This window comes from Odontomachus brunneus, unplaced genomic scaffold (genome assembly GCF_010583005.1).
Source record: "Odontomachus brunneus isolate Ranch 3 - 2012 unplaced genomic scaffold, Obru_v1 Obru_scaffold_044, whole genome shotgun sequence".
Taxonomy (NCBI): domain Eukaryota; kingdom Metazoa; phylum Arthropoda; class Insecta; order Hymenoptera; family Formicidae; genus Odontomachus; species Odontomachus brunneus.
In genome coordinates this window covers 1,063,640-1,077,029 of record NW_022639494.1, presented here as the reverse complement: position 1 = coordinate 1,077,029, position 13,390 = coordinate 1,063,640, and the positions used below count along the sequence as shown (strand labels likewise).

At 47.1% G+C, this 13,390-nt stretch overlaps 1 protein-coding gene across 5 annotated transcripts in view; it reads right to left on the bottom strand.

Annotated features, from left to right (window-relative positions):
- LOC116844664 (nucleolysin TIAR) overlaps positions 1–3,770 on the bottom strand; it is a 475,685-nt gene extending 471,915 nt beyond the window's left edge. For 4 of the 5 annotated variants that reach the window (XM_032816513.1, XM_032816511.1, XM_032816512.1 and 1 more), the window contains exon 1: positions 279–3,769. The gene's annotated coding sequence lies outside the window, so the exon portion shown is untranslated. Of the gene's footprint in view, positions 1–278 lie in introns of all 5 variants that reach the window. The other variant, XM_032816518.1, reaches the window with a different exon arrangement.
- Between the last annotated feature and the right edge of the window lie 9,620 nt (positions 3,771–13,390).

The following is a 13,390-nucleotide window of genomic DNA, read 5'->3' as shown; positions in this document are numbered from 1 at the left end:
TACTTTTTTATTTGGTTTCTTAATTTCGGCGTGCTCTCTACTACGTATATCGTTATACTGTTTGTTTCTGTCTTTTTATTATTATAATGTCAAGTGACCGCCTCGACGACGACGACGAGCAGAGTAGAAGCGTAGCAGTAGCACTAGTAGTGGTAGTAGTAGTGGTAGTAGTAGAGGTAGAAGTAGTGGTAGTGGTACTAGTAGTGGTAGTAGTAGGGGGTAGTAATATATACGTGTCGAAGTGAAGCTACAATGTATGTTTAATGATTTATCATTACCTGCACTCCTGCCCCAGCCCCTGGTGCTGGGGGTGGGCGTAGGGGGCGGCTCGGACGGAGGTGGTGGACGCCACCCTCGCTACCCTCAGCGATAGACCGCCCCGCTGACTGGTAAGCTGGACCGAAGTTGGCTGGTGATTGCTATGCACGCAGCAACAGGCACGGCAGCCGATCGGCTGTTGCTGATTCGGGATAGCCTGGAGGTGATGAGTTAGGGGGCCCCTGGGCCCCGTGGAGGAGGGAGAACACGGGTACACCCCAACCAGGCAACCCACCACCGCAGCCCCGGGGCCCGGTGCGCTCGGTGCCAAGGCGCCTGTGGACGAGGCCACCCCAAGCTCGCTGGCCCTCCGGCAACCACTGCACCACTGCACCCACCCTCCTTGTTGGGGGGCCTGTTGGTACGTCCTGTTGACGCCGTTCGTTGAGCCGGTCTGAATGACCTCAACCTGGGCCTCTTTGAGCTCACGATTGCCTGCGGGCGGGATTTTGCTACCTTGCTGTTCACTCGGGGTGATTTACTCCCGACTTGCGCGTGGCTGACGTTGATTCTTGATCCGCGCCAAATCTTCTCCGATTAGACGTTGACAATCGACGAAGAAATCCGCTTCACTTCGACTTTATCTCTCGGCTATGTGTATGCTTGTGTACGTGTGTGTGTATGTATGTCTATGTGCAGGTGACTCTAACGTTCACTGACGTAGGTGTAGGACTGCTGGTTTTAATTGAAAGAATCGCTGGAGTATCGCAGTCCTTGTTCCAGTTTGTCTTGTTGTTTGCGGAGGAGGTTGCGTTTCGATAGATAAATTCGGCCGGTCGACGTTTCGAGTCCTCGAAATTCGTTAGCACCACGTTCCGTTAACACTGATCACGCTGTTTTACGCGGAGAAAAAATCGCGTCTAAAACACACTTTCGTTGCGAATTCCTGGGAGATCCTCTTAAAAATTATGCTCAGTTCTGTCGAATTCTGCTTGTTATGGAGTGTGTTTACCATATACTACTCTTGGCGCAGTCGACGCTCACTTCACGGCCACGTGGTCGACTTGGGCAAGCTTCTGTGTCAATCTGTTTGAGCGCCGGTACGGGTGTGAGTTGCAGGTTCTTGGTCTCTACATGTACAAATACGTATCCGCAATTATAAAAGTTCGCTACACCCCTGTTGCCGTCGAAATATTCGATCCTCTCCTAGCCAAATGAGTACTCAAGAACAAATCATCACACGGGCGGCTACTAAGTGTTAAATTAGCGATAACGTGCTTCAGGATTCAGGAACAAATACACGAATGATCGTCACGTCGTTCGCAACACTCAACAGCTGAACACGTCTCATCGCATCGTATAAATTGGCAAAGTGACGGTATCTTCCCCGCAGTCGGCAGAGCATGTGTCAGCTTCACCCTCAGCGATCTGTAACGGATGTCGGGGAGTCTTATATCACTCGATTCGACGATACAAGTTATAAAACGTATGTTCCCGCTTTGTAGTTAGATATACTGCTGTGTGTATATGTATGTGTATCTACACTGTGCGTGTATATCGTATAATTTACAACTCCGTTCAATCTATTGGCATCTTCCAGTTGATGAGTAGACCACGGTGCACAACACTTGCAATCGCACGCGTCGCACAAGGTTTTCGTTCATAACATCGCGTTGAGGGGGGAGACACAAAGTTCGCGCACAACTTGAGGAACGATAATCACACTCAATCGTTCAAGCAACACCTTCCCCGTATCCTTCTTAAACCTTGTCTTAGGAGTATCTGTCGGATATAGATCGTAGAAATCCAGTCGAGAACGTTACTGCCGCGCGAACGACATACAAAATAAAAAGTGGCGGTTACTTCCGATCTTTGTACGAGGATTAACACCCTTAATTGCGGCGGCCTTCTCTCTCTCTTTTACTTTTTCTCTCTCTCTCTTCTTCACGAATAAACCAAACAAAGCGGCCGGTCCTCGCGATCGTACAAATGAGATGAAAGACACGACGGGTGGAAAAAGAGGGAACCTAACCCGTAATGTTGGAAGGTCGCTCGCCGACTGACTAGCACTTCCGCTCAGGCTGTTGTGCGATTCAGAGTGGGGGATGCTTCGTTGGGTTGTTGTGTGTAGGGGTTGGTGGCGGTGGGTCGACTCGTCGGTTGGTTGGTTGGGGTGGTTGTGTGTGCTTCGCTCGTGCTGTGCGCGGGAAAGCAGGGGCTTTCAAGCCTCCAGGATCCGTGCGGCCCGGCGAAATAGTGACCAGTTTCACGTGGCTCGTACTAGCTTGAGTTCAACTACTTTCACCTTGCGTTCCTCGTCGTCAGCGTGTCGCACCCCGAATGTTCGCGAAACCTCAACGCCGCGAATATTAAGTAAGCACCATGAGAACGCGTCAATTCCTCGAAATATCGAGTTGATATTCGTTTACACGTCGACGCGTACGCGGAAGCTGACGATAACGAGCGAGCAAGCGAACGCGTGCCTACGACTGTCACTTTTCACTTGTAAAACCGTGCGATTCGACGTGAACTCGTTGCCGGTGCCCTCAAAAATGTATTCGTGTCGTGGACAAGATGTACGATCGGATAATCAAGACGAAAGGGCGGAATACAATTCGGTGAGTAAATCGATTAAACGGCGAGAAGAAGTCGAGGTGTGCGAGACAGACTGCGTGGGGTACCAGGTGCGCGCTTATCCTGTCAATCGAATTATCCGGGGTTTGTCGCAGCTGCTTCAAAACATCCTTTTACCTTGATAGACGCGAACCGGATATCAGTCAGAGTCCGTCGTTGAATTTGCAATTGTGCGAAGCGCGATATATTACGATTCTTCAACAAGGAGGAGCTAAATTTCGCAATTTATCTTAACGAGATGCTTTTCTGTCACGGTGATTAACGCGCGCGCATCGTAAACATTCGGATAATTTCAGCAATTGGGACTCGACGTCGTGGTAATCGTCGTGTATCACTGGAATCCTCACAAATCCTCGTACTCCACGCTAGGCCATAAAGGATGCTCGGCCGACGGACGCGAGCACTATTCAGCGGGATGTTTCTAGCCGGGTAACGCGTGTTTCAAGAACGATTTCACGTCGCCGCGCACCAGTAAGATCACTTGAGCATACGCACTCGTAACACCTGTCACAATTGTCGAACTTGCCGTCGTCGCACTGCCGAAAACCGTCACTTTCGCGAACGTCTCTTCGTTTCGAGACGATATCTCTCTCGAACGAAACGCCGGGGAACGGAAAGGGGCACCGGTTTATAAGGATAGCTGTTTGTACGCGTGCGTCCCGCTACTGGTTTGTGTTTATGCGGCCGGCGATCGTATAGGTGTGTCGGTGAGGGGAAAAAGTGTCTCGGCGCGAGTTACAAGCGACGGATAAAAAATGATAATGGCGGATGGACAGGCGGATATACGGGGGACTGGTGTGACGTGGTGTCTGGTAGCCTAGTGTGTAATGGGCTATGGATTTGGTGGAGCGCTGGTCCTGCACGTAGGTAGGCAGCGTGGAGACAAGAACCCTGCTGTATCGCAATGTATCGCGGCGGCGGTGGCGACGACGGCGGCGGCGGCGGCGGCGGTGGTAACTGGAGGGGTGGCTCGTCAGGCTGGAGGGGCGAGTGGGTGGCAGAGGGTGGGAGTCTGGCTCGTTCCTTCGTTCGTTTCGAGGTGGTGGAAGAGAGGGTAGGTCAGACGATCCCGAGACCGAGGGCGCGCAGAGCGCCGCTCTCCTCGACAGGCGTGCGGGGGCAGTTGCTCTCGCCGCCCGTACGTCGTATAAATCTGATGTTTTTTAGCGTTCCGCGCGTTTCTTGTTCTCGCAACATGGCACAGATTCCCGATGTTCCCTTCAATTGCCCCTCGTTATGTTAAATCGGCGCGTCGCTGCGTCGAAGAATGGATAATTATTGTGCAATACCCGAGCGACTCTTTATCACGACGTTTCAGTCGAAAGATTCGGCTGCATTGTCGGTGGCTCAGGTCAACGGATAATTTTGCAATCTACACGCGTGTACAACTACCCCGAAATACTTTTACGTGCGTCTAATATACCGAAAGATTGAATCCCGTCGCTCGAAAATGAAACTCAGAAGCCTGCAAGTACGCACGTTACGCCCTTCATATTCACGCTCTAGCGCTGCTTCGGTAATGAGAGCTTTTCTGCCGCCAGAAGCGGTGCTTAAAAATGTCAAGACTACGAATAAAGTTCGTCAACTTTTTATGAAAACCTCGAAGAGCGTCTGAATACTTTTTTCCCCTCCTGAATACTTTTCGCTCGCGTGTTAGTTAACTAAGAGATGGGTGTAACCAAAGGCATGCGGTTAGCGCGCCGATGAATCGATCAGCACTGGTCATTTGGCTCCCTTTGTCGCACGTGTTAATTAAAAATTGCTGGCGGTTATCGTCGTGCAAGGAATCACACACACGGGTCTGTAATTAATTCGTCGATAAATTCCCATCGACCAGCCGGCAATCTCGCGGCGTGTACCTGCGCCGTGCTTTCGAAAATTTTTCGTCGCTTTGAGACGAATGATCACTGAACGAATTAAATCCTTTTATTTCTTGTCCCGCTTTCTCTTTCTTTCTTTCTACGTGAAACGCGTGTAAGTCATTCGCATTCACGGTCGAGATAGCCGTTCCGGCTAACTACTACCGTGGCACAAAAACGATCGAGTTCGCCATCCGGCGGCGAAAGAAGGACAAGCCGACGAAGAGCGGCCAATGGCAAAGTTGATAATAGCAAGGACTTTAAATGCGATTTGTGACTCATCTATAATTCACGGCGCTCGCGGTCGACGATTTTCCATCGGGTCGCCATCAACGGGCAGGCTCGCGCGAGCACGACAGATACGGTGTACACATTGCGCCCAGGAAATTTCGTATTTTCGCGGCTAATGACTGAGGAACGAGACGGTAATGTATTCTATGCGGAACATCTACTATGCGCTCCCCATTAGCATTTGTAATGCGCATCTACCCCTAACTTGGGGCGCAAGCGTTGACGCTCGGCGCAAACCCATCAACGTACCATTTATAGCGCCGTTTCGTGCCCGCGTACGCGGAGAAAAGAGTTTACTACTCGTTGCTGGTGAATATGTTAATAGGATGCACCCGCGCCGCGCGCTCGCTCGCTCGCTCGTAGCAGCGTCCGCGTTATAACGCAGCCGTTGGAAGATTACGGTCGCCCGGCGTCGAGGTATTTTTCCGCGGCTCCCAAAGGCCGCGATAATACGTGGAAGTAGACGCGCCATTAAGGGGCCTTTCACATGTCACGCGAGCGAACGCCGCGCGTAGTTACATCCGCTTGTCGATGCTTTGTGATTTTTTTTTTTTGCGCCGCGGTGGCCAAAGCGATTCGCACTTATCGCTTTCGCATGAAGCACCCTTATCGACTTCGCGGGGTTGCGGATAATCGAGGCCGACGTATCGCGTGCGTCCACCGCACGGCAACACGTGTGTTTACACTCCTGCATGGCCGAGGTATTTTTTCAACCATAATCGATACACACCGCCAGCGACGCGATAGAGACTGCTGAATATTATTCGTATCGACGCGCGCGACTTATCTGCGAATTCTTTCTTTTTTTGTTTTCGCCACGGGCAGAATCTGTCATAATATTTCAACAGCCGCTTACGCGAGAATAATACTAATTTATATCGGCTTTCGCATCACAAGAGAAGTTATCTCGACGGAGATAATCCGTAATCGTGAATTGCACGTCGACAAGTCGTACGCAACAATTTGTATCCGCGTAGTTTTCGCATGCCGATGGTACGCTGACGGTGCTGCGCGGGAACATTACGTCCAACGACAATATTGCAACGTTCATCGCCGTAAAGCCCGCGAAGAAATTCGCCGGCAAACACAACGCGGCTTCTGCCCGGCGATAATGCCGTAATTAACACTTGAGCCGGTGTGCCGTGCAATCTCGCCGGATGCGTTTCGCGGCACACCGAGCCGCTATAATACCCATGAAAAACGCTTGTTCAGAGCCGAAACGACCGCCGAGACCCGGGAACGTCCTGGAGCGCAGAGGTGGTGACAGCAAAGGCGGCGGGCGCAATAACGGATAAGCGGAGCAATCGGACAGTTTGCGAGCGGCCTCTGCTCCTGATGGGCCGGACGATGGAGAGACACGGCTGTAGGGAGTCGGTATATTTATAATGACCCTATATGTATGCAAATGGCTGCATATCGTACGCTCCTATTCTGCCCGCACCGCTCGCATCGCTCGCGTTCGCACGTGAGAGAGGGCCCGGGTCCACGTGTCCTCTCTACCTCCACCCCGTATGTGCGAACCTCTCTCCCTCTCTCTTTGCTTTCCGAATCCGCGTTCACGTACGCGCGCGCGTGTGCACGTATTGCGGGGTCGCGTGTGCAATTACGCACACGCAGAGGCGACGAGTCGAGGGGGATGGAAATGCATTGATTGTGCGTAAACGCGAGTCAACGCAATCCCACGAGAGACCGCGGCGCAATTTTGCAGTTAACCAAGTCTTTTCGGCCATTATACGCGATCTCGCGGCGTATCCCTGATAGACGCGACAGATAGATCGCTTTCGGGGACAAGAGGATCCTAACTCGACAACAAAACCTAGTATAACTTTGCTGGCTAGTCGGCCGTGAAGGTGGATGGAACTCTCGCGAGCCTGCATTTATAAGCTCTCCGGTGTGTGGCGCGAGTTTTATCCTTTCTTCTCTTTTTTCTCAAAAAAATTTCCTGATAATTTTATCATTTATGACCTCAACGATTTAGAATATTTAACAGCGCTGATTGTCGTGATTTTTCGATCGCTGGATGTGCTTGTCATGAATCGACAGATGAAGATGGTGGATCATTGATTTGGTGTGTATTCTTTGTTCTTTTCGAAAATATCGATCGAAAATATCGATTGTTGTATTACCGTACGTCGTGCATTTGTCCATTAAGCCTGGTCTATAATCGATGTCGTAAGCCGTAAGAATTGGCCAATCATAGCCGATTAGTTGATGTAGAATCAAAATTTCGACTCGGAGTCGTCGTATTTTTTGTGCAAGAGGACAAGAAAAACTGCCGATAAAGCGCAGTTGACTTTACATGAATTATACAATATTACCAAACTTTTTTATATTTTCAAATCATACTGAAAATATTGGATTTATGTGCAAATCTTGATTAACATTTGATTTTATCGATTGCTGATGTGCACGATGAAAAACAGTAATATATCGCGATTTTATCTTTATTTCGTATTCATGCTGATGAGTCCGAGCTATATATTTATACATATATAACGCTTTCATTAAAATAACTATTTATTTTATGGACTGCCAGTGTGTGAGCTATATCTTTGACAGCCCTTTTAATTCGGCAAAAATGCACGCACACGCCCGCACGTAGATGGTATCGATTGCATAGTTAGTAAATTCAGCGTTTCACAGCAACCGGAAATATTTACAAGAATCGATTACTCGGTTTAGGAGATCAGTTTAAACGGATTATATCGCGACATTCAATGCGCGGCCGAAATATTACTATGTGCGCTCCTACGATGTGGGGTAAAACGCATTCATCTCTTTCTGACCTAAAACTCGACCCGCGTAAATGTCGATAAAGCGCATCGCAACGCACATAAATTATAACGATAAACATGTTATTTATAGGCCAACATAAATTGGCTATGCTAATTTCTGCTGATCAGCAGGAAACTGCATTGGGGCTACCGCGATTGCTATAGTCGTATTCATTGAAAACAAATTGCAGCCTATGCCGATGCCGCAAATCTCGCTTTTGGCAGTGCGCAACAAAACGCGCGAAGAGTAAAAGTTTGCCTCCCGTTCAGCGATAATCTCTTACGCGCTTCGAGTTATTAATTGCAAGCGTTTCATATGCGCGCGCACATTGCTTTGCGTTCTCACAAATTTGCAAATTATTCTACGTATTAAGCATCATTCATCGTTTACATAACACGAGTCAAAAACAACGGCGTTGATCTCTCACAAATGAAAAAAGAAGGAATTTATACGCGCGATTGATGTTGTTAATTTGCATTTTATCGCGCGAGAGCGTATCAAAAGAGGTACGCGACGATAGATGTAATGAACCCAAAGTATCGTTAAAACGAAGAAAGCCCATGGCGCATTCTATCCTTCATAACCGCGTAACATCGGTACAGCATGCAACAATATACCACGATAAAATAGGTTCAGCAAGAAGCGACGGCAGCAACAGTCGCCAGTTTCCCGCGGCACTAGTTTCCGTCTCCGCGGTCTTGTTTTGCAGCACGAAACCGTGAACCACCTTAAATAATTGCGAGCTTAAACGTGTTTTGCTAGGGGCCGGGCGAAGGAAGCGGGGCAATCAAAGGGGAAGACCGTCGAAAGAAGGATAAGGAAGCCGCTACAACAGAAAGTTTGTAAAGTGTTCGAGCGTATTCGTTCGTCTCGGGGTCTCTTTCAGGCGATGAATGGACACCTCACCTACCGCTAAGTAGACGCTTATGTAAACCCTTCGGGTGAAGTAACCTTTCACCCGTTTGATAGACGTCATCGGAGCGCACGATTGGGAAAATCTAGATTCTTCGTTTCTTTCTCTTCTTTTTCTTATGGTAGGTTTTGCGTTGCGAAATTTGTGAACATTTTAACAATAAGATGAAAGCACAGAGGAGGGTGCCGAGTCTCGTGAATTACTGAAATTAACCGCGTGGAGAATTTACCGCGCGCAGAAATCGATTTGCCGTAATCGTTAACTCCGGAGTAATACGCAGGTGAGATCGCGAGATGAGTCCACTGAATCCGCTAATCGCGCGATCAGAATTCACGGCGGAAAATACAAAATTGGGCGCGTAATGTAGACGTCTTATTCCTGGATACGTAGAAGAGCATGACGAACGGTCGACCCCTCGGTAAAGTCCTTTGCATAGCCGGAGGGTGAGCACCGAAATTCCAGGGAAGATTAAGACGTGCGGATTTAGGGGTAGGGCAAGCGGAAAAACAGGAGCTAAGGGCAGGGAGCGGAACCTTAGCTCGCGGCTACAGAAAACCGTAGTCGGCTCGTCGCGGAGCAGACGCGAGAGAAATCTCTCTCTCTCTCTCTCTCTCTGTTTTCCATTCTTTCCCTCCCTCTCCCCACCGCGTAAAAGCAAGAAAGCTTAATTTCAATTTCGAGCCCCGAGGGTGTCGTTCCAAAACGAATATAATTATACGGAATAATTCTGACACGAGGACGAGAGGGACGCGAGGGGGTGGGAGAGATGGCGGGTGGCGGTTTGGTATCGGGTGCGAGGCGATGGGAGGGTTTCGGTTGCGAGTCGTTGAGAAGGAAGTCTCGTTCAAAAGGGGTAGTAGCGGTGCAGAAGAAAGTGGATAGGGTGCAAGAGGGTGCGTACGGTCTCTAACTATACCGCGTAGACCGCGGTTATAGGCGTGCCCTTTACGTTACGCACGACGGACCCGTCGAAAGATAGCAAGTGCTTAATGGCTCGAGATTCCTGCCGGCGTGGAATGCCGTGAATGAAAATTAAGTCAAGTATACTTACTAGACTCGTCCCGATCCCGTCGCGCATTACGACTGCAGTTTCGGAAAACGATTCCGCTATTTCTGTCCGCTTAACGAACGACTGTTTCTGAACGGGTTTTGGTCAAAGAAAGCAAAATTTCAGATTCTTAAAACCAAATTTGGATTATAAGAACCGGATATTTTGTTTCCTGCAACCAAAACATACTGGCTCATTAAAACACACTGGTTCATTAAAACTGGCTCATTAAAACATGCTGGTTTATTAAAACTGAGAATTTGTGATATTCAGTTAATATAGAAGAATTAAAGAAGAATGCGACGTGGATAAATCGTTATGTATATCAAGAATAATCATACGCAAACAGAATCGCCATATAATTCATGTGAAATGCTAGATAGTTTCTTACACGTTAGGATCACGTAAAAGGAATAATACTGATAAACGAAAATTCGCAGCGTTATCTTAGAACTGCTGAGCCATTAACTGATTGCGCCTGTACTATCCGACAAGCATGAGTCACATTTTAATTTCTAGAAAAATTTATCTTTCAATACTTTTCTACTATCTTATCAATTGCCTTCGCCGCGGTTGACTTCACATCTTCCAACCTTGCGCTCTGCGCCTTCACGCCCTTATTCCATCCCTCTCTTCTCTCACCCTTCTCGAGCCCGACGAGACGAAGGCACCTCGTTTCATTATCCGGATATTAGCCATCAGGGACCCGAAATTGCTACAACTTAAACAATTTGTTTTAATGCAATCGTCGATTAACTGCTTACTGATCGCATTCTCATTGATTTATCTGTAATTTTACTTATGGAATCTATTTCTTTCCTCGCAGCGCGATCTTTAAAATTTTGCTGGCTTTTAATAGATTATATTTACCTCTCGATTAGCATCTCTGGTAAAATCCAATAATTAATGACGTACAAACATCACACTCTTTGTCAAACAGCATATAATATTCGAGTTAGAAGTGCAATGCTTTGCTTATAATTTACATACAAAATTCATGAGAGACTAAACTTCATTAACTGTACGTTACGCGCAGGTTCGTAATTAATAATTTGAAATCGTTGCTATTTTCATTGCTATCTTCGTAGATATTTACAATCTGTAACAGGTACTCTTGTGGTTTCACTCTTCTACTTGATGATATAGTTCATCGTAAAATACTCGCAGGAATGTTATTTCTGCTCGCGTAAATAATACATTTAGTTCGTAGCATTTTATTTATAAATATGCAAACATCCATTGTACAGAGAATATTCGTTAAAATGTGAATAAAACAAATTAATATTATCTTGGCCGGTTTTACACTCTTTGAATAACGCGGAATATTAAATCGCGCAATTAATTTATGTGTATTAAATTTCTATATTTATTTTGCCGACTTACTCTTTGCACAATTATCGAGATCAATCCTGACGATAATATAAAGCGGCCCAATTATTAAATACAAACAGCGTTATTTGAACACGAAAATACGAATTTTTATTTTACATTTAACTTGACAAGTCTTTTTGTAACTTACACTGATGCGTCTCTTCGATAATTATCGTTAGTTACTTTCAATTTGTAATTGTAATATATATGGGAGATGCACATCTCAAAACGGAGGGGGAAAAAGATTCGCCCGACTAACGTTCGACTGAATGCATCTCGATCATATACGTGAATTATGTCATTCGGGATGCGGCACGTCAAACGCAGGCAAAGACCAACATTCGTTCGTAGTAGAGATCGAAAGTATTGGCGCGAGGAAGAGCCTGTAGCTGTCGGCGGCATCGAGTCGAGAATTTACGCGTGCGTATACGCTGCCGCTTGAAATTATCAAATTGCGCAAGTAAATCAAGAGTGAATTAAGATCTGCCAGAAGCGTACACAAGTAGACGGTAATTAACTCATCTGGAAATTATGAAAGTCAAGATGAAGGAAGTTTGTTAAAGCTAGGAATAAAGTAAACTTTGAAGCGTTACTTATAAAACGTAACGTAAATTTGCCGCTGCTTCAAAGGTAACAACTTGCTATTTATTTTTCCTTCTTTTTTTCTTCACGAGCTAAATACTTCGCAGAATTATTTTTACGACAGAGAGAGAAAGAGAGAGAGAGAGAGAGAGAGAGAGAGAGAGAGAAGACGTATATTGAAATAATTATTCAGTTATGAATCTTTTATTTTATTTCACACATACAAGTTTTGCTAAAACGATAGGATAGATATTCGTGTGTGATACATTGTAGTCAATAGTCGATGAATCAAAACAACTTCTTTTAACTTTGACTTCTTTTATTCTCTTAAACAAGAGTGGATAAAATATCCGTGCTCAATACGTGACTATCTCTCCGTCACCTCCGATCGTGTAGTGATCACTTCGGGGGTGACATTCGCGAAATTCGTCGCCTTCAATAATATGGCAAGGGCGAGTTATAAATCCCGCGAGCGCGACAAGACTGTTTTCTCAGGAGGGGTAGAGAGCGAACGAGCCATCCGACTCGCCATCCCTCGTTTTTCGTCCGTTCTGGAATTCGCGCTAAGCGACGCGTGCCATGCTGCAATCTAGTACCTTCGTCTCAGTAGTTCACGGTGGAATCCCTTTTCCGTGAAGATCCTCGAAAGCTCCAAGAAGCACGATGATTCCGTTCGTCCTGAAACGGTTTTCGTAATCTCCTCTGGAATCTCTTTTCCGAAAAAACCCAGAATCTCACTCAGAAACTTCAAAAACTAAGGTAATCCCAAATTTCACACCGCAAGCTTTTTCGAGCTTTCTCTCCAGAACGTTATTATCAACCCAACGAATGCAATGATCTATATTTCCGTGGAGCACTCGTACAGGTCGCTTGCTCTTTTCTTCTTTTAAAAATCAGTCGTTCGTATCATTTGAAGTTTCTTGCATTCCTCACGTGAAATAGAGCTATTGTTTCTGCAAGCTTTCGCATTGCCAGAGCATGAGACAACTTGACGGTGAACGTAACGGTCGATAATAATGAAAAGACTTTCGCCACGTCGATCTATGCTACGCGGAACTCCGTCCTTAATTAATTTTCGTATCCAGCCGCTAATGCCTCACAGACCGGGGAGGTCCGAGACTCGTGAAGCTTTTTAAAGTTCGAATCGCTCTCGTCGCGAGGGAAGGCAGGGTGGAACGAGGTGGTTGAGCGGGCACAAAGGAGAACAGGGACAAGGGAGACGGCGATGGTGCCGGCGAAGGAGATGCGGCGGACGGTTGTGAGAGGAAGATAGCGAAAGGTTGAGAGCGAACGGGAGAGAAAAGGGAGACGTCGTCGCGCGGTGATTTAAGGTCCGGTGCCGCGCTTAGTTCTCTAAACATTTTAGCCGACCTTATTTCGCCTGCATTATTTCAACGTTAAGACAAGGCGGGACTGCACGTCGCACAAAGGCCGGGGGTCTACGAGAGGCAGGTCGGGGCTTACGAAGAAAGCTACCGGCTCGGTTAAGTGGGCTGATACATAAATATACAATTAATCAACTCCTCGCTCGTAGATACATCGCGTCCGTCCTCCAATGCATCCAACCTCGTCGTCGTCGTCGTCGTCGTTGTCGTTGTGACAGCCTCGCGTCGCTCTTTTTCCGCAACGCGCTCCTTGCACCTTTTTCCGCTTTTCACC